Below are 20,596 nucleotides of genomic sequence, written 5' to 3'. Positions count from 1 at the left end.
TATACATCCCTGGTTATCTGTCAGTATGGGCTTTGGAAGCTTACCATATGGTTGACTCAGCGGTCACGTTGTTGGGACACCCTTATGAGGTCAAGACTGTCTGGTTCCAAGGACAAGAGTTCCAGAAATATTTGCACAGCCCCAACATAAAGCACTGACAAATAAGCCCCCATTGGCCCCAGGCCAATGGAGAAGGGTTTATGTAGACGCTCAACAGGGCACCCAGGATTGGAGTTGAGAGAGGCGAAGATGCAGAGTGTTGTCTACATGAGTTTCTAAGAGCATATCACCAGAAACCCAACAGCATGATGGGGTGTTCTCCAAGTGATCTACTAATGCGGAAGTGTGCCAAGGGCCAAATTGGAATCCGGCGGTCATCGATATACCTGTCACCCAAGAGTAGCTCTGTGCCAAAAATTAGAAAGCCTGCAAAGTTTGCAGAGTAGTGGAACCTGATATCTGCGTAGGTGACAACGTAATTATGAAAGATTATCACCCTGGGTGAAATTTTTTACACCCCATTTGAGAAGGAGGTGTGGGAAGTCACCAGAGTGGGATGGACAATAACTGTCCAACAAGGAGAATCTGAAATATCCAGGAATGTGTAATGGTTCAAAAAGATGAGACCAGGAAAGTCTGAATGATATGAGTGTCATGACCACCCAAGTGATGAAAACCCAGGGCCTGACACTAGCCAAGGGAAATTGCCAGCTGGCTCACAGGTCGCTCCTTGCCAACCAGCCAACAGTAATGGACACTCAATGAGCCAGGACTTCAGTGGTTGCAGCCAGAGGTATGGACTCTGGACCAACCCAGTGCCCAACCACAGACTCAGAGTCTATGACCCTCATTTTGGCCCCTGGCGGTCACAGTGGTGGTATCACTGCCAACAGGCTGGCGGTGAAGACCGCCACATTATGAGTGTGGCGGGTTGGCCTCTGCCAACCTGCCACCTCAGGGCTGAGCATCTCTGACCCCGCGGTCCACAGAAGACCACCGGCGGTATTAGTTGCCACCTTTCCACCAGGTTTTCCGCAGCGGTCGCACTGCCACGAAAACCCTGCTGGAAAGGCTACAGGTGACAGGGAATGTCTTCCCTGTCACCGGCAGACGACTCCCCATCCCCCCAGCAAGCACAATACCCCCTATATCCCCACAAGGTACTGCACCCCTCTCTTCCCACCAGAAACAACACCCCCCACCCTACACTGGGTACAGCGCCCCCTCCCCCACCTGCACCACACCTCCTTGCATACATGCACATGCACACAGGCACCCACACGCACCCCGCATACACTCATTCACCAACACAGACATACGCGCATTCACTCACATGTATCCATACACGCATTCACTTCAGCACTCATACTCGCATTCACTCCAACATACATACTCACATTCACTCCAACATACATACTCATATTCACTCCACTATACACACAGGCATACGATACACACCCGCATGCACACTTACATTCGTAACTACTCAAGAGGATCCAAATTGCTCAGAACTCCTAGCCCAGTTGGAATACGAGGCTACATTCCTGGCTGATGTCTCTTCAACTATTATAAATTCAAAGGTGGTGGCCTCAAAAACCATAATTTTATTAAGGAGGAACTTGTGAATGAGAAACAGGATTTTTTGGAGAAACCATCTTCTCCAAAGATCCCCCCTTCGAGGGAATAAGTTATTCCGTGATTAGTTAGATTCAATGATCACAAAGGGATTTAATGACAGGAAATGCACCTTCCCTTATCGTAGTGGTTCATAGAAATCTTTTAAGTCCTGGAACAGGAATACTTGGGACTCTTCAAAGAAGGAAAGACATTTCTATTCTTCATGTAGGAAAAGGTTCCAGCCAAAGAACAATTCTTTGGTGCAGAAGTCCTCAAACCAATCAGGGGCTCCATACACAGATCCAGACTAATCTCTTCACAAATAAGATCAGGTAGTAGGAAGGAGTATGGACTTCTCCAAAGTATGGAAAAGGACCATCACAATCAATGGGTGCTAATTGGTCAGGATAGGCTATCATAGAATTCCATGCCTTTCCTCCAAACTCAGGAGCCATCCTTACACCTGTCCCCTACATACCTATCAAGACAGACGCTCTATGGTTGAGGGTGCAATCCTTTTTGAAAAAAAGGCAGTCACAGGAGTCAACTTCTGGGTAAGACAAGTCAATCCCTTGGTTTAAGCCAAAGATTTTCTGTCCACTATTGATTTATAAGACACTTTTTTCCATATTATCTTTCATGCATACTATTAAAGATTCATTTTGTGTGCAAGAGGGAGTTTCTTTTCAGGATCCTATTTTTTGGGCTAAAGTCAGCCCCACGTCTTACCCAAAATTTTGGTTCCACTAATGGTGCTACTTCTTCAGGGGGAGGCTTCCGTCCAGCCCAACATGGTCGACTTTCTAGTGGTCTTGGCATCAATGGCTTTAACAATCGCTTATATAGAAAGGGTCCTTATCCATACTAAAGGAACACTGATTTCTAGTACATATAGATACATTTTAGCTGTCACCTTCACATGACCTACTCTTCAATGGAGCAAGGTTCTGGGCAGAGAGGGTATTGCTAGCTCTACCAGGAAGAAGAGTTCAGAAAATCCAGGAACACATTGTGGGTTTCCTTTCTCTAGACTGTTTGACTGTAGCAGCCTGGTTGGAGGTGCAAAGAGAACTTGCAGCAAGCGTGTTTTTTACTTCGTGAGGCAGATTCAATCTGAACAACATAATATGTTATACTGCGGCACTGGAGCCTGTCCTGCAGGATTTGTCACTTCTAATTGTGATGTCTTAGGAAATAAAGCAGGAATTGCTGTGGTGACTAGACTTAAGACACATTCTAAAAATGATTCTTTTGTCACTTTCTGAACTAGTTATTCTGTCATTCTGACATCAGACGCCAGTGCAGTGGCATGTGGTGCTTGGTTGAAGTCTCATCAGATTCAGGAAGTGTGGTCTCATATTCAGAGGGTGAAGTCTTCTAATTGGAGGGAATTGGGGGCAATTCACTTAGCTCTGCTCTTATTCTCTCTCCCATTTTTGGGTCGATCAGTCATTGTTAGAATGGATAATAGGACTATGAAGTCTTATATCAACAGATAGGGGAACATAGGCCTTCATTATGACTCTGGCGGTCTTTTTAGTAGACTGCCGAAGTCACCCCTGCCATATGACCATATTATGGCTGCTGGCCGCTCTCCACTATTTGGTGGGGAAGCCGCCAGCAGCCATACTGGCAGTCGGTCGTCTAGTGGAGCTTGCTCCGTTGCCACCGCCACGTCACCACAACACTGTGCTATAACATTGTTGACCGCGTGGCAGTGTTGTGTTGGCTGGGCGCTGGCGGCGGAGCAAGCGCCATGGACCACCGCAACCCCCAGGTAAGGTGATCGATCGTCAGGGGGGGGTGGTGTTGAGTGTTGTGTGCGTGAATGGGGATGTGTGTGTGTGAATGGAAGGGGGTGTTGTGTGTGTTTGTGTGCGTGTGTGTGCAAGTGTCTGTGAGCTTGTGTGAATGCGTGTATGCAGGAGTGGGGGGAGTGTTGTGGCCATGTGTGCAAGTGTGTGTGAATGAGTGAGCGTAGATGTGTCCGTGTATGTCTGTATGTGTGGGGTGTGCGTGTCAGTATGGGGATCCAGGGAGGTGGAGGGGTACAGAACAGGCATCTGGGGTGGCTCGGGGTACAGAACGGGGATTGGGGAGCAGGGGGTACAGAACGGGGGTGTCGCTGCTTGGGAGGTGGGGGGCTTCTGATGGGGTCGGTGGGTGGGAGGGCTCCTACATGGAGGGGGGTTGGGGAGTCCTCTAGTGGTGACAGGAATGAGTATTCCTGTCACCAGTATCCTTACCAACAGGGATTTCGTGGCAGGGCTGCCGCCACGAAATTCTTGGCGGTGAGGATGCTCATTATACCAAGGGCGGTATTAGGTGGACTGCCGGGCCGAAGGTGGTCAACCTTCGGCCAGGCAGTCCCACCCCCTGGCGGTACAGGCAGTGAACTGCAGTGGTCATAATTGGCGGTCTGACCACCACCGCTGGCGTGGCTGGGCAGGACGGCCAGGGTCATAATGACCCCCATAGTCTCCATCTCTGTCCGAGATATCAAATCACATTTTTGTCTGGGCAGAACACCAAATCAACTCTCTGAGAGCAATGTACATTCAGGGACTAGTAAATGTTTTGGCAGACAAACTGAGCAGGGGAATTCCATCCTCCCACAACTTTTGCCTAAGTCCCTAGTTGTTTGCACAGATTTGCAAAGTTTAGAGACAGCCACTGACAGACTTCTTCATGTCGAGCCAGAATATCCCCTCCTGCTCTTATGCTTGAGAGCGAGGGAAAGCAATTCTTGGGCTCTCGAGGCACTCATGTATTTGGCCAAAGGATCTCCTATATGCCATTCCTCCTTTTCCACTGATTGTCAAGTTTCTGGTCAGGTTAAGAAAGGAGGGGTAGCAATGATTCTGATGGTACCACACCCTCTGTCCGCGTTCATCCTGGTTTCCTCTCCTATTATCAATGAAGACCAATCAGTAGTGGCTCCTTCAATTGCTCTATCTCCTCTATCCTTTCTCCATTCCTCTGTGCCACACCAACACTCTAGCTAGACTCAGGCTAACGGCCTGGAAATGTAAAGGGAATAGTTAAGAAATAGGGGTCGTTCAGAGAAGTTGGATATTTCCATTCAGGCATCCAAAAGGTCTTCTACTCTTAGTTAATATGCAAAGCACTGGGTCTGGTTTAGAAAATGGTGTCCAGCAAAGGAGCTATTGCCACAGAGTTTGGAGTTAGGTCAGGCCCGAGCTTTTCCACAGAATAGGTTTACATTGGGTCTCAATGTCTCAACCCTAAGAATCCAGAGAACAGCTATTAGGACCTTTAGAGCTTCCTGGAATAAACTGAAGAACGATCAGGGCGTGGCACAGAGATTGTTTACAAGTTTCAATAACATCCAGCCTCCGGTTCAGCTTGGGATCTCCTGCTAGTTCTACAATCTGTGTTAATTTATTTGGATGGAGCCTTAGCCTTCAGAGCCTCTTCGTCTCTTTTTGTTCATTTTCGACAACAATGGAAGGTTTAAGGCCTATACATCATATGCTCAGCAGGTGGATCGGCTCCATGATAACCCTACCTTGCAAAGAGTAAGACTTTTCTTCTCTCTTGAGAATTCAGGGGCAGGTTAACCAGTGGGATGTCAGCTTTCCTTACTGAAATTCAGGGAGCATCTTTAGCAGAAATTTGCAGGCCAGCTATGTGATCCGGCCATAGTGCATTTGTGAAGCATTACAGTATAATGCAGAAAGGTGGGATACAGGTGGTATTTGGATCTAACATTCATCCTTCGATGAAGTAAATATGAAGAGAACTTATGTCATATTACATATGTTTGAACAGTGACTTACAGTTGGCTTAGTCTTTTGACTGTCCAGGACAAATAGAATTATGCGATTGTGTGACTGCTGCATTTTTCACATCATTATAGATTTTCTGCCTTTGCCACATAATGCATATCCTGTTTCATAATCTGCAGATTTTAACCAAAAATATCGTTTCTAGCACAAACGGTTAAAAAGTTCCTACAAATGCAGCATCACCTGTTGCTGTGCAGTGGATGGCCGGTTGCTAAGGTTGACTGGTTACTAGCAATGCTTGCTACATGTACGTGTTAAACTGGTACTAATGAGGAGCAACCAAGGCACAGTGTTAAAGAGCGTAATAAATGAAAAAATAATAAAGTTATACTATCACAAAATGTGCGACATTGTGCCACATAATTTGCCTTTTCTTGCCAGATAATTTACTCAACCCTGCAGCATAATTTTACCCTCCCCTGCTGCATAATTCCAATGGCCCTGGATATATCTCATTATGTAATTAAGCAGAGCAAGAGAGATGAACATCTCGCTTTGATTAATAAATTCCTTCCCTCCTACTATGTCATCCCAGGTCAACTGTATCATGTGTGGCTTGAGAAACTTAACCCCTTCACTGCGGGCGTCGGCCACTGGCCGACACCCGCACTACCTCCCTGGTGCGGGTCACGACCAGGGGCGACACCAGGGAGGGGGCTAATAAATCCTCGGGTGCATCGCACCCGAGGATTTTTTTATTTTTTTTGGGTGTCCCAGGGAGACACGGAAGCTTCCGTGTCTCCCCCCCCGCCCCCCACCCGCCCCTTTGTGACGTCAGTGCACCGCGAGGCGCGCTGACGTAACAAAGTTGATTTCCCCATCGGAGCAGGAAGCAGCCTTGCGGCCGCTTCCTGCTCCGATGGGGAAAACGGCCTTCCCCATGTTCGGGAAGTTCCTGAAATTGTTTCCTGGCCCCCAATTGCAGCCCAGCACATGCGGCGGCAAGCAGAGAGAGAGAGAGAGAGTACTCTCTTGGGAGCTCCCCAATTTAGTTCAGCCCCAAATTCCACCGCCCAAATCGTATTGTGGAGACATCAAAATTATCTATCGCAAAACAAACTGGTTTTGTAAGGCAGGCACCTGTGTTTTTGGTCCTGGGTTTGGCGGCCATATAGAGAAACACACTAAACCCAAACATTTCTTGAAACTAGACATTCGGGGGAGTCCACAGAGGTGTGACTTGTGTGGATTCCCCAAAGTTTTCTTACCCAGAATACCCTGCAAAGCTGAAATGTTGATTAAAAACTCAATTTTTCTTGCATTTCTGTCACACAAATTACAGGAATATGCTGGGATCCACAAAATTCCTACCACCCAGTGATTCTTCACCTGTCCTGATAAAAACACTACCCCACTTGAGTGCCTACACCTGGTGCCTGCGTCAGGAATGGATCACCCCAGGGTGAAACAGCTGCCTCATGTAAGGACCAACATTGACCGTTGTGTGATCTATTCCTGTCGCGGGCACCAGGCCTACCCACACAAGTGAGGTACCATTTTTATCGGGAGACTTGGGGGAATGCTGAGTGGATAGAAATTTGTGGCTCCTCTCAGATTCCAGAACTTTCTGTCACCGAAATGAAAGGAAAAAGTGTTTGGCCAAATTTTGATGTTTTCAAAGGATTCTGGGTAACAGAACCTGGTCAGAGCCCCACATGTCACCCCATCTTGGATTCCCCTGGGTTTCTAGTTTTAAAAAATGCGCTGGTTTGCCCGGTTTCCCCAGGTGCCGGCTGAGCTAGAGGCCAAAATCCACAGGTAGGCACTGTTTTCTAAGAAAAAATGTGATGTGTCCACGTTGTGTTTTGGGGCATTTCTTGTCGCGGGCGCTAGGCCTACCCACACAAGTGAGGTATCATTTTTATCGGGATACTGGGGGGAATGCTGGGTGGAAGGAAATTTGTGGCTCCTCTCAGATTCCAGAACTTTCTGTCACCGAAATGTGAGAAAAACTTGTAATTTTTGGCACATTTTGAGGTTTGCAAAGGATTCTGGGTAACAGAACCTGGTCAGAGCCCCACAAGTCACCTCATCTTGGATTCCCCTGGGTTTCTAGTTTTCAAAAATGCGCTGGTTTCCTAGGTTTCCACAGGTGCCGGCTGAGCTAGAGGCCAAAATCCAGAGGTAGGCACTGTTTTCTATGAAAAAATTTGATGTGTCCACGTTGTGCTTTGGGGCATTTCCTGTCGCGGGCGCTAGGCCTACCCACACAAGTGAGGTATCATTTTTATCGGGAGACTTGGGGGAACGCTGGGTGGAAGGAAATTTGTGGCTCCTCTCAGATTCCAGAACTTTCTGTCACCGAAATGTGAGAAAAACTTGTTATTTTAGCCACATTTTGAGGTTTGCAAAGGATTCTGGGTAACAGAACCTGGTGAGAGCCCCACAAGTCACCTCATCTTGGATTCCCCTGGGTTTCTAGTTTTCAAAAATGCGCTGGTTTGCTAGGTTTCCACAGGTGCCGGCTGAGCTAGAGGCCAAAATCCACAGGTAGGCACTGTTTTCTATGAAAAAATGTGATGTGTCCATGTTGTGCTTTGGGGCATTTCCTGTCGCGGGCGCTAGGCCTACCCACACAAGTGAGGTATCATTTTTATCGGGAGACTTGGGGGAACGCTGGGTGGAAGGAAATTTGTGGCTCCTCTCAGATTCCAGAACTTTCAGTCACCGAAATGTGAGGAAAACATGTTATTTGAGCCACATTTTGAGGTTTGCAAAGGATTCTGGGTAACAGAACCTGGTCAGAGCCCCACAAGTCACCCCATCTTGGATTCCCCTAGGTCTCTAGTTTTAAAAAATGCACAGGTTTGGTAGGTTTCCCTAGGTGCCGGCTGAGCTAGAGGCCAAAACCTACAGCTAGGCACTTTTCAAAAAACAGCTCTGTTTTCTGTCAAAAAATGGGATGTGTCCACGTTGTGTTTTGGGGCATTTCCTGTCGCAGGCGCTAGGCCTACCCACACAAGTGAGGTATCATTTTTATCGGGAGACTTGGGGGAACATAGAATAGCAAAACAAGTGTTATTGTCCCTTATCTTTCTCTACATTTTTTCCTTCCAAATATAAAAGGGTGTGTAAAAAAGACGTCTATTTGAGAAATGCCCTGCAAATCACATGCTAGTATGGACACCCCGGAATTCAGAGAAGTGCAAATAACCACTGCTCCTCAAAACCTTATCTTGAGCCCATTTTGGAAATGCAAAGGTTTTCTTGATACCTATTTTTCAAATGAATTGCTGTATACCCAGTATAGAATGAAAACCAACTGCAGGGTGCAGCTCATTTATTGGCTCTGGGTACCTAGGATTCTTGATGAACCTACAAGCCCTTTATATCCGTGCAACCATAAAAGTCCAGCAGACATAACGGTATATTGCTTTCAAAAATCTGACATCGCAGGAAAAAGTTACAGAGTAAAACAGAAAGAAAAATGGCTGTTGTTTTCAGCTTAATTTCAATATTTTTTTATTTCAGCTGTTATTTTCTGTAGGAAAACCTTGTAGGATCTACACAAATGACCCCTTGCTGAATTCAGAATTGTGTCTAGTTTTCAGAAATGTTTAGCTTTCCGGGATCCAGCATTGGTTTCACACCCATTCCTGTCACTAACTGGAAGGAGGCTGAAAGCACCAAAAATAGTAAAAATGGGGTATGTCCCAGTAAAATGCCAAATTTGTGTTGAAAAATGTGGTTTTCTGATTCAAGTCTGCCCGTTCCTGAAAGGTGGGAAGATGGTGATTTCAGCACCAGAAACCCTTTGTTGATGGCATTTTCAGGGAAAAAACCACAAGCCTTCTTCGGCAGCCCTTTTTTCCAATTTTTTTGGAAAAAGCGAAATTTTCACTGTATTTTGGCTAATTTCTTGGTCTCTTCCAGGGGAAACCACAAACTCTGGGTACCATTAGAATCCCTAGGATGTTGGAAAAAAAGGACGCAAATTTGGCGTGGATAGCTTATGTGGACAAAAAGTTATGAAGGCCTAAGCGCAAGCTACCCCAAATAGCCAAAAAAGAGCTCAGCACGGGGGGACGGAGGGGGGGGGGGAATATCCAGCAGCTAAGGTTAAACAAGATGTGGTAGGAGGAGGGGCTTTTATGGGGGAAACTTCATGGCTGTGTGTGTCATAAAGGCACAAACGGATGGTATGCAATTAACCAATGCTAGAGACCACTTCAGAGCTGTGGGTCACACGTAGGCATTCCCTTACACACAAACATATTTTATAATGTTCCAAAGAGCAGGTGCTATCAGGACACGGGCATTACCCAGTGTCAGACAGCACAGAATGTCCCATTACTTAACCTATGATAGCTAAGATAGGAAGGAAGTATTTGCGCCCCTAAGATTACCTCGACCAAGGATTTCATAACAATTAACTATCGTCAATAATTTACAAATAAAAAAATGACATACTATCCTTGTTTAAATCAACACGATCATAAATGCATCATAGGATTGAAAATAGCAATATATAATGCTAAGTTACAATGAAAGTGATAAAATTAGCTGTGAATATAGAATGCCCTTCTTATGTGCATGTTTTGAGAGACGAGCTTTACCGATACGACTGTGTGTTCTTTTACCCTCTCCTGTAGGAACCTCCAATTTTACGGTAGGATGAGGAGGGAGGGGCCAGTTTTGTGGCTGGTTATATTTACAGAATGTGTCTAATATAAGAGGGTTTTTTCTTTATTTAACTTCTTATACAATTCGAGGAACCACCTTAGGAATAAAAGAAGGCCTTGAGCGTGTTTTTTTATACTGGCAGAAGCCTGTCAAAGGACTGTGCTGAGGAAGAGGGATGATGAGGTAATGCAGCTGCCAATCGCTGGGGCAGGAGTGTTCTCATTTAGGACGCGAGCAGGCTTACTTTAGATTTATTATCATGTTAGTGAATTAAAACAAGCACACATGAGTAGCAAGAAAACCACCACCACTGTTCCCACAAGTGAACACAGAAAAAGCTGTTCATGTGTGATTTAAATATTAATAAATGTCTCCTCTTGCTTCAATGGAAGGGCGCCTTTCCTGGCCCTCTTTGGGGAGTAGAAGGAAGGAAAAGCCGGGTGCATTCAGGCATGTGCAGGCCTACGCCTGAAAATGCCACGCAGGCCTCATACACCTTGCCTGGCACCCACTGTCCGGTTGCTGTGCACATTACACCTCCCCTCCAAAACCATTTGCACCATACACTGTTGTTTTATTTCCATACTGCCACCCCCCAACACACAGAAAAGGAACTTGTTGCTGGTGCTTTTCAGGTATCATGCACTCTACTAACACGAGGGTACAGACAACAACTGTACATTTTAAGCACAACAAGAGATATTTTAGTCCAAACAGAGTCAAAGTCCATAAATTAAGGATTCGTAGAAAGTGGGTCCAGTCAAATGACTGTGAGATGTGGAAAGTTCTATGGTCCATAACGCATATATCATCACAATAACAGCCAACATGTTTCATCACAATACGTAACTTTTTCAAGGCTGCATGTTTATACAAAGTAACAATCAACAAGTTCTCAGTGTCTCCTATGTAGTATGGTAAATTATGTACAAAAGGCTGCAAGACGATATCAATCTGTTCAGAAAGGCATTCGGTAGGAGAACCAATACCTAAAACAAAAGGCCTGCCAGGTAGAAAAACGTCTGGTTTGTGTATTTTTTGAGGAGCGTATAGACAGGGAGCATGTGGTGATGGGCTAAACATATATTTTAATATAGTGTGAGTAATCAGACATAAATCCTGCCAGTAAGCTAATTTCTGTTCAGTATACTTGGTTATATCTTTTAGTGGATTATTGGGAAGCTTGATATATGCCAACCCATCAGATTGTTGTCTATCAATTTCTTTTATATGTACGTTTTTTCCATCCCCCCAATATTCCCCTCTTTGTCGGCTTCTCTGATAAAAACATTGCTGCTTCAGATATACGTGTTACTCTCAGGTTACAGGCTAGTCTGAGGCAGAGCTCTCAAGGTTCCCAGATTTCAACCAATGTACACAGTCCAGGATTTTTTCGCATTCTGTGATGAGTAGTCCCCTTTAACCTATCATAAAACCAAGACCACAAAAAGAAAATACCTGGAATGAATGAACATTGAAGCGGGAAATCTGAGACTGCTAATGGTATCGTGATTGGCGAAGCTTTCTATTAGGACGAATTTAAGAAAACACGTTCCATTGAGTTACATAACACACACATTTGTTATTCATGTTTTAAGATATATATTTAAAGCTGCAGAAGTAAACAGCGATGGTGTCTGCCATAATAAAAGCACAGTCCCACGGAGTAATACCACATACTTGAAAGGAAAAATGCACGCCAACAACCTTGCCTTTCAGACTTGATATCACACAAGGAACTGCTCTTCACCATGCCGTTTGGCTCAGCAGTCTCATGGCTGGTGCAACACGTGCAACTGCAAGCCCACCCAATGCCAGTGGCCGTAATCCCTACGTCACTTTGTCCTCCTCCCAGTCATTACTAATGAGGGGACCCCACAATGAAGATCGGGACAAACATACATTGACACTCATGTCTAGTGTAAAATGTCATTTATTTAGGACAGGATTTAACATCAAACATCAACAACTTTGAACTGTATGAAATCCCTCTTGCCCAATTTTAACTTAAAAGCTTCCTTATGCCCTTCCTTCTCTTCCAATAGCTCTCTTCAAATCCCCTCCCCTAGACACTCCCCTATCCCTTTCATGCCCTCCTTGTTTGTAAACACTCCACCCCCCCATTCTGATCCTTCACCTCATTTTTCCCCTTGGAAGGGGGGAACAAGCCCGCATCTGGCTCTCCCTCCTCCCCCATTTCCTGCTTACCCCTGTGAACCACACCTGTCCTAACTGACGTCAAAACTATCCCTGCCTACTTTAGTCACCCTACCCCTAACTACCTTTACCCTGTTGCCTTCGTTCTCTGCAGGGCGGGCGGGTGGTCAAAAAACCCTTCTCCCTCTATAGTCGGCCTGGAAAGAGGCCGACCCCACCCCTCCACCCCCTTTTAACCTAACCTAAAACCCCACCCCTACTTACCTGTCCTCCAATCCTGGCGCACCCGCGCCACTTCCTGTAGCCCCGAAAAGACCTGCGGAGAGACTAGAGCGAGTCTCTCTCTCCGCGGGCCCCCCCAAAGGAACAGAACGTGATTTACCCTCCTCCCGCCCTCAGGGTGCTATGAAGCAGGGGCGTGGCTTCGGAGAGGGAGGAGTTGTCTGGTGTGTCACCCCCCTACCCCACTTCCCCCATAAATGACCAGTGGTATCACACGGCCCTGTTACAGTCAGGTCTGGTTGTCAGTGCAGGCAGGCAGGCATTGCTGGGGCGCAGATCTGCTCTCTCAGACAATTAGAATACATCCATCTTTCTCGTGGTGCTCGGTACCAGACACACCATTTTCAGCAAGTTAAGTAAAGTTGGGTCTGAATTCTTGCAGGAACATTTTTTGTTCTTTTTCATCTTTCAGGCCACGGATATCGGAAAGGCATGTCCTTGGCCTAATGACACAATGGAGTGCCAGGAAGCGAGGCACAGACAACCACAGCCCTGCGGCACAACAAAGGTACAGGTTGTATGGAGAGTGTAAAGGTTCGCTGTACATACATTTTGTAGAGGCACCCCACATGGCATGATTATAAAGTACACACACAGAACAGGCTGCAGGTAGCATACAGGCATCTCATGTCTACAAGCATTTTACAGGCTGCAAATAAAGATTTCTGGCTTCTTAGAGTACACTACAGACAGGACAAACAGCATTGTGTAAAGGGACATAGCGTACTGCAAACACAGCTCACTGGACCCTCAGGCCACACACAGAAACGTACATATAGATCACAGGCTGTAGGTTCATTTTACCAACATTTTCCCAGTTACTCTATGCAGAATTCTACTTGTTCGTCAGCTTTTGCAGGCTGAGTTGCTAGTCAAGACTGATTTGCATATGGCTGGGTCCAAACTGGAATGGCATGGGCAGCAAAAAAACTATGGATTTAGGCCCAGATCTCTGTACTGGGGGTGAATGTTTGACATTGTTCAGCATTCCGTCCATCACTTGTTCTTTTTGCATTTGTCGCCCTAAGTGGGAAGGGTATGCCCATACTTGGGTCCTTTGCTTCCCATGCCACTGGATTTAAGCTAGCCTGGCTGATGAGGGGTGAAACCCTGAAACCGGTCCCAGGATGCTTGTTTCCAGTCCAGGGAAGACCTGGCCTGGCAGTTCTGGCTGGACTGTTCCCATGGGGAACAGGGTCAAGACTGATTTGCATATGGCTGGGTCCAAACTGGAATGGCATGGGCAGCAAAAAAACGATGGATTTAGGCCCAGATCTCTGTACTGGGGGTGAATGTTTGACATTGTTCAGCATTCCGTCCATCACTTGTTCTTTTTGCATTTGTCGCCCTAAGTCGGAAGGGTATGCCCATACTTGGGTCCTGTGCTTCCCATGCCACTGGATTTAAGCTAGCCTGGCTGATGAGGGGTGAAACCCTGAAACCGGTCCCAGGATGCTTGTTTCCAGTCCAGGGAAGACCTGGCCTGGAAGTTCTGGCTGGACTGTTCCCATGGGGAACAGGGTCAAGACTGATTTGCATATGGCTGGGTCCAAACTGGAATGGCATGGGCAGCAAAAAAAACATGGATTTAGGCCCAGATCTCTGTACTGGGGGTGAATGTTTGACATTGTTCAGCATTCCGTCCATCACTTGTTCTTTTTGCATGAGTTGCTACATCAAATACAGTGCAAATGTAAAGTGTGAGTTGCTACATCAAATACAGTGCAAATGTAAAGTGTTGCAATCAATACTCGGAAGCTTCTATTAAAACGGTTGTCCAGAGAATATACACAGACATGTATGATAGAAGCATGAGCACTAACCACCTACCTTGCACCACAGGTCACTAGAAACACCCATTAACATAGCACTTCAAATTCACTCTGCGGATAGCATCAACCACTATAACAAAAATGTATTCTTAATAAGCTGCTTAATAAAATTTGCTTGTCATGGAGTCTGGTACACGCAGTATAACACAGTTCCTGGCGCCCCCAGGGTAGTACCTCGACTGCGTGAATTGCACTGCAGAGGAAAGCAGCTGTCATGCACTACAGGTAACCTTGGAAGACAGCGCCTGTAAATTGGTGTGAAGCAATTACTAGGATAACAGCAAACTGGATGCATTTACTGTGTTTCCAGAGCATACAGCTTATTAGGAAGAACCCAAGCAAACCTCCCAGATGTATTCAAGGTCTGGTCATTGAGTCAAGATTTTCCACTTGGTTTCTGGTATTGTAGTTTGTAGGTCTGAATTTATAAAGGGGCACACAAAGCTACAAGTACCAGAATGCAAAAAAACAAAAGCATGGACTAGCTAATCACTCATGGACATTGGAAATGTGAGACCTCTGTGATGGGGTGTCTATATTTTGGGAAGCAAAAACCCGGACAGGCTAGACATAGAAGCAGGATGCATGTGTGTGTGTGTACGTATGTGTGTGTGTGTGTGTGGGGGGGGGGTGTTTGTGGGTGTTTGTGTGTATGTATATATATATTTTTTTTTCTCAGCCAATTTCCCCTGCCTTTTACATTGGCTGGAAAGAGAAACAGCACTGTAGTCACTGCTTGTTGAAAAAAATTATTTGCTGTATTTCATACCAACAGTGCAAAATTAGATAAAGGCGACGGTTGACACGTATCCATTCAACTAGACCAAAAAAGCCCATTTGGCTTGATCCTCTTTTTAAAGTGCCCACAGCAATATTAGTCAATCTTTACTGTTTACATTCAAACAACTAGAACATATCGCTCTCAGCGTAATGATGCCAAATTCAGTCACCATTTTCTGAGCACAGCTCTTACTTTTCAAATAATTTTCCCTATATTGATCAGTAATACCTGTAAATGACATGATTGTATCTAAAATAGTTTATCATAGATTCTGGCAACAGTTACTCTTTTTAACATTTAAACAGGCACATTATTTATCCTGTATGAAGATGCTCTATGAAATAATCTGGGAAATTAGACTCATTCGAGCTTTAGTGGTGCCATTAAATGTCAAAGCAAGCTATATAAACATATCGAAATCTAGGCAAGTTATACCTAATTGTCATTGTTCCAGCATTTGATTATGGTATTTAGCGTATTTAAAGAACCTTGTTTCTGGGAGAAAGGCAGTCATATGGAGATCATTTACAGAAAGAAGTTATACCAAAGAGCGGAGGTTACACCAATCGTGAATCTAAATATTTTTTCTAAGAAAAGCAATTTTATACAGAGATGAAAAGAGAGAAAATCTAAGTCAGGTTTAGTACAAATCAATAAACTCCCTCTTTACAAGATAGAGTCCTAAACATTTGTTCTATTGATATTTAGGATAAAAAGTGCAAGTGTGCAAGAAAGATTATCTGAGCTTAAGTACAAGGTACTGATATACTGATCATAATTCAACACCAACGAAGAGGAGAGTTTTATGAGATATTTCTATTAATAGAGTACAGTAGGTGCATGGTAAAGTACCTATATCCTATATCTAGGGATGGAGGTGAATTGCCTTTTCATGCTCATATAGGAAAATGCTCATATTGGAACAAGTCATCTAATAAAGTGCAATATGCTGCTGTTATAAAGTTAAGATGGGAGTTTGCGACTTCTAATGTGCTAAGAAACTGAACGAGTACAGGTTGGTTCCTATAACCTCTCCTATAGTTAGCCATTAAGAGATGGTTTCAGCTAGACATGAAATTGACTGCCCAGAGCTAGCATGACATGCAAACTGGTGTGTTCTTATATTAATCAAAGAGCTGTTCCAATGGATGTTTAAGGTGCTTTATTTGTAAAAGTGTTCATATGCTTATACAATGCTAAAGCCAGAGGATATTCTCAGTTAACACGGAGAATGTGAATATGTGCATGCCTTTTTAAAGTTGTCGTTTTTACGCCGGTTTCGAAAGTAAAGCAATTACATGCATATAAAGTACTAGAACTATAGCATATTCTCATTTAATGCTTATTATGATAGCAAAGTGATCATGTGCATATAAAGCGCTGACACCAGAGCATATCCTCATTTAACAAGGAACCAGCATAACAGAACCTTCTCATATGTTGTTGTTAAAGAGTGTTCACAAAGACATAAAGTGCACATGCTCCTTTGTAAACATTCTAATGTACGAAAAACGTTTTATAAGGTGCATATATATCTTATGTTGACAGAGAGCTGACACCATCCTGATTCTCCTGTTCATGTTGTCTCATAATTATGCTTATAGCAAAATAGAGCCTTCTCGTCGATTGTTGTTCTGAAAGGATGCTTACAAGAGCATGAAATGTAACATGTTCCTATTTTAAACATTCCAATGTACAAAAACGACTTATAAAGTGCTTGCATATCTCATGTATGGCAGAGAATTGTCACCATCATAATTCTCTTCTGGTTATCGTATGATTTAGCTCATATTTCCTAGAAATCAATAGAGTAGGGTATAGTGTGCTCCAGATATAAAGAAAGTCCTACTATGTAATACTTTTCAATAAAAATAAAACCAATCAATACACTCAGAGCACACGTTGAATTTCTGAAAGTTGTGGGGCATATAAATCCAATCAGATGCTCTAAACCTACAAGTCCCACATAAGTCATTCTTAAATGTATGTACAATAAAAAAAAATTCTAGCTTCCGAGTCAATAATTTTCAATCCTATTAAGGACACAGAGGCGAGGATTATGCTTTCTCTTTCTTTTACTGTCTCAACACAGCAGCCAATCAAATAATAGTAAAACAAAAAACATCATAACCCATGATGCTTTGCATTAAATCACATGTTCCAATCACAACTCGAGACCGCTGTCCATATAAACCATGACCCCTTAAGTCACTTCCTCTTTCTTTCTTTCTTTCTTGACCTGACAGCCATTTTTATTCCGTGGTCACGCTTCAGGCTAAACCTGGCAAATTATCCCGATTATGTCCTGCTGCAGTCTGTTGACACCAACACTCATGTTGTCGTGCTTGCACAGATTTAATTTGTGCTCTATGCAGAATGTGCCCCCAAGGAAATAAGGGATTGAAGTCTCTTTCCCCTGCCATTGTCCATCCCCAAGTGCCTTGCTTAAAGGACAACCATCAATTATTTTTGTCTCAATTGTGTCTTGGTTGGTTGGAGATATTGAAAATTAAAGGGCAGCACATCAGGATTCTCTCACTTCACTTTCGGAAAGGTGATACTCTTTTTTACTAAGATTCATGACACATTCTGCCTGTCAAACAAATGAGACTCTCGATGTTGGAGAATTATTCATGTTCCATTTGGCTTACATAATCAACTGATTTAAACCCGTCAGCAGCTAATGGGGGATCTATAGAAATCTCTTTCTTATAAATTTCTCTTTTTTGATAGCAGGATCAGGTAGAACACCAGCCTCTGCCGAGGCATATTCAGCAGTATGCTTATGGGTTACTAGGTCCTCATTAGGACCAAGTTATGGCTTAACTTAAGTATCAGTCCCAAAATTTCAATTAAGGTCTTACTTACAGCTTCCCAGTAGACAGTCACACTTGGACAGTCCAAACACATGTGCCTGTCCTCTGCACTGGGCTGATTACCTCTCTTACATCTGAGTATCTTTCGTTCAAACTAGCCGAGTCTTTGCAGGGTCCAATACAATATGTGGATAGTCAAGAAATGTGTCTTATTTAGGTTAAAACCTTTACTGTAGAATAAAGTAGAATAAAGTAAACTTAGAGATACTTGCTATAAGTCTTCTGTCTGCAACTTCGGTAAGTCTTCTCCTCTCACCTGATATCTTTCAATTAACTACTTTTCTTCTGCTTTGATGATCTTTCAATCCCAGAAGGCAATTTTTTTTTAATTTTAATTTTGTCAGTTTATCGTCAAACTCGCCACAGTCATTATCCGACTACTTTTGAGATAACCACCATGAACTCAATTGAAGATATTAGAATCTTGACAGCATTCCTTTTGTTGCTGCAAGGACAGCTTCCCACTCGACAAGGCTAGTTCCATTACTAAGGTTACCCAAAGTGCTGAAATCTGCTTGTCTTAGAGAGTGATTAAGCTTACTATTGAACTGCTAGCATCCTATTGTTTTTAAATTGGAATGCATTACAGTTCTTCCAGAACAGCCTTATCCCTTAGAGGTCCATATAAAACTGCCCACTCTCCATTGAATCTTCTTAATTCGAACGCTTGGGAATGCTAATGATTTACTGTTGAAAAGGAACGTCTGTTTGGACAGAATCATCATCTTGATCAAATTAGTGCTTCCATAAATACTCACATGTAGATTTCCTAATTTCTTCAAAAGGTCCTCTATTGCCCTACAGTCCTTGTTCAAATTACTATTTGGGAGATGTTCCAGACTGTGTGACACCAAGACTCATAGGTATCTGATCTGGTTCTTGTTAGCCTGGGTTCCCTGAGCACCCTCTCTGTTTGCCCAATGATATGGCCTCTGTTTTTTCCTTGTTAATTTGATACTTGAAGTACTCCCAAATGCTTTGTCATGTTCTTCAAGCTGGTGAATGGACTTATGCTACTGTTGGCCAATGCAAAGCTCCAGCCCGAGTGCCCATGACAGCAACAGGATTTTTGGGCTACTTCGACGACCATCCGTAATGCCTGCCATGCTCTTCATGCTACATCAACAACCTTACGTGATGCCTCCCTGCTTCTCAAGGCCCCTTCTACAAACAGCAGGACTCTGCACTGGACTGAGGAGGTACCTTTTCAGTGGGACTAACCTGGGCCTTGTATCCAACCCTTGCTCTATAACGGCCAGCCTGACTTGTGACTTTTTCTCGATGTTGCACGATAAGAAAGACGGTAGTGGTGCTTTGGGGGTTTTGGTGCTATTTTCACTTAAATCTTTAAACCTGCATATTTGTGGTTGTAATGATTGGGTTTTTGTTGTTTTGGTCTTGGTTTATTTATTAAATTTTACTCTATTTTTCTAAATGTGTGGAAGTTTCTTGTGTTGTGGTTTCAGTTTCTCACTGTTTGAAGTGCTGCATAAATACTTCAAACATTGCCTCTAAGTTATGCCTGACTGTTCTGTGCAAAGCTGCCAGAGGGTTGAGCAAAGGTTAATTTGGGATTTGCCTGTGCCTCACCCTGACAAGCATTGTGGTTACTGCTTGAGTAGGGTTTCGCCTCCCCACCAACAAATAACCTAATTTCTCACAGCTGGCTAGGCTGTATATAAAATAGTGGCATCTGTATTAAGCGCACTTTTTACAGCTAAACCTGAAGCCACAAAAGGGGGATTAATATGTTCATGTAAGTTGGTTAATAGAATGCTTTATACGGAGTAATTGTGTGGTGGGATGATTTTTATCAGACCATAATCTGCTTAACTTGACCATTGAATGGGGCAGGGCTATACCTGTTATTGCCATATGGCACCTACGAGCGGAAGTGCTACTAGACATTCCATCATAGGCTGCCATGAGAGAGACCACTGATCATTATTTCAGTGACAATGAAAGCACAGCATCTGATGTGGGAAGAGATTGTGAGTTCTTTAAGTATGTATTGACCGGAATACATATAAAGCCGAGTTGTAGTAAAAAAGCACTTTGAGACACAGCTTGGCTACCAAAGAACAACAAATCTGGAACTTTGAATCACGATATCAATCAATCAGGCTGTAGCTCTACAGCTAGTGACAGGCAGGGCAAAGTACTCAGAGCTGGTTTCCCAGATATCTAATATTGACTATACACAAGAATACACAACCCAACAGCAAGCAGAACGAGACAGCTCTGACAATACATGGGCATGGCTTTTGAGACCCAGGGTACCTATTTTCTCTATACATTCACAGTCTGGAAATATGTTCAACACAGAGAGAGACATTAATGCCACATGTGCAGAGTAATATATGATAATGTAAAAAATTACCACCAGAGTCAGCTTTAAGGCTGGGCGACCAGAGCCGCTGCACTTGGTGCTGAGCTCAAGAGGAAGTGGGGCAGGGGGGGTGGTACTGTGTGTAGAAATAATTAATGGGTTTAAATGCACCTGCTGCAGTGTTCCTTGTGTGCCCAGCAGTTTTCAGTCAATAATAAAAATGTCAAGGTAACTCTGGTGATTAATGTTTCTGCTGGAGAGAGATTGTAGCTTTGTCTAGTGGCAGTTTA

Source organism: Pleurodeles waltl, chromosome 11, assembly GCF_031143425.1.
Source record: "Pleurodeles waltl isolate 20211129_DDA chromosome 11, aPleWal1.hap1.20221129, whole genome shotgun sequence".
In the NCBI taxonomy this organism is placed as follows: domain Eukaryota; kingdom Metazoa; phylum Chordata; class Amphibia; order Caudata; family Salamandridae; genus Pleurodeles; species Pleurodeles waltl.
This window is presented reverse-complemented; position numbering follows the sequence as displayed.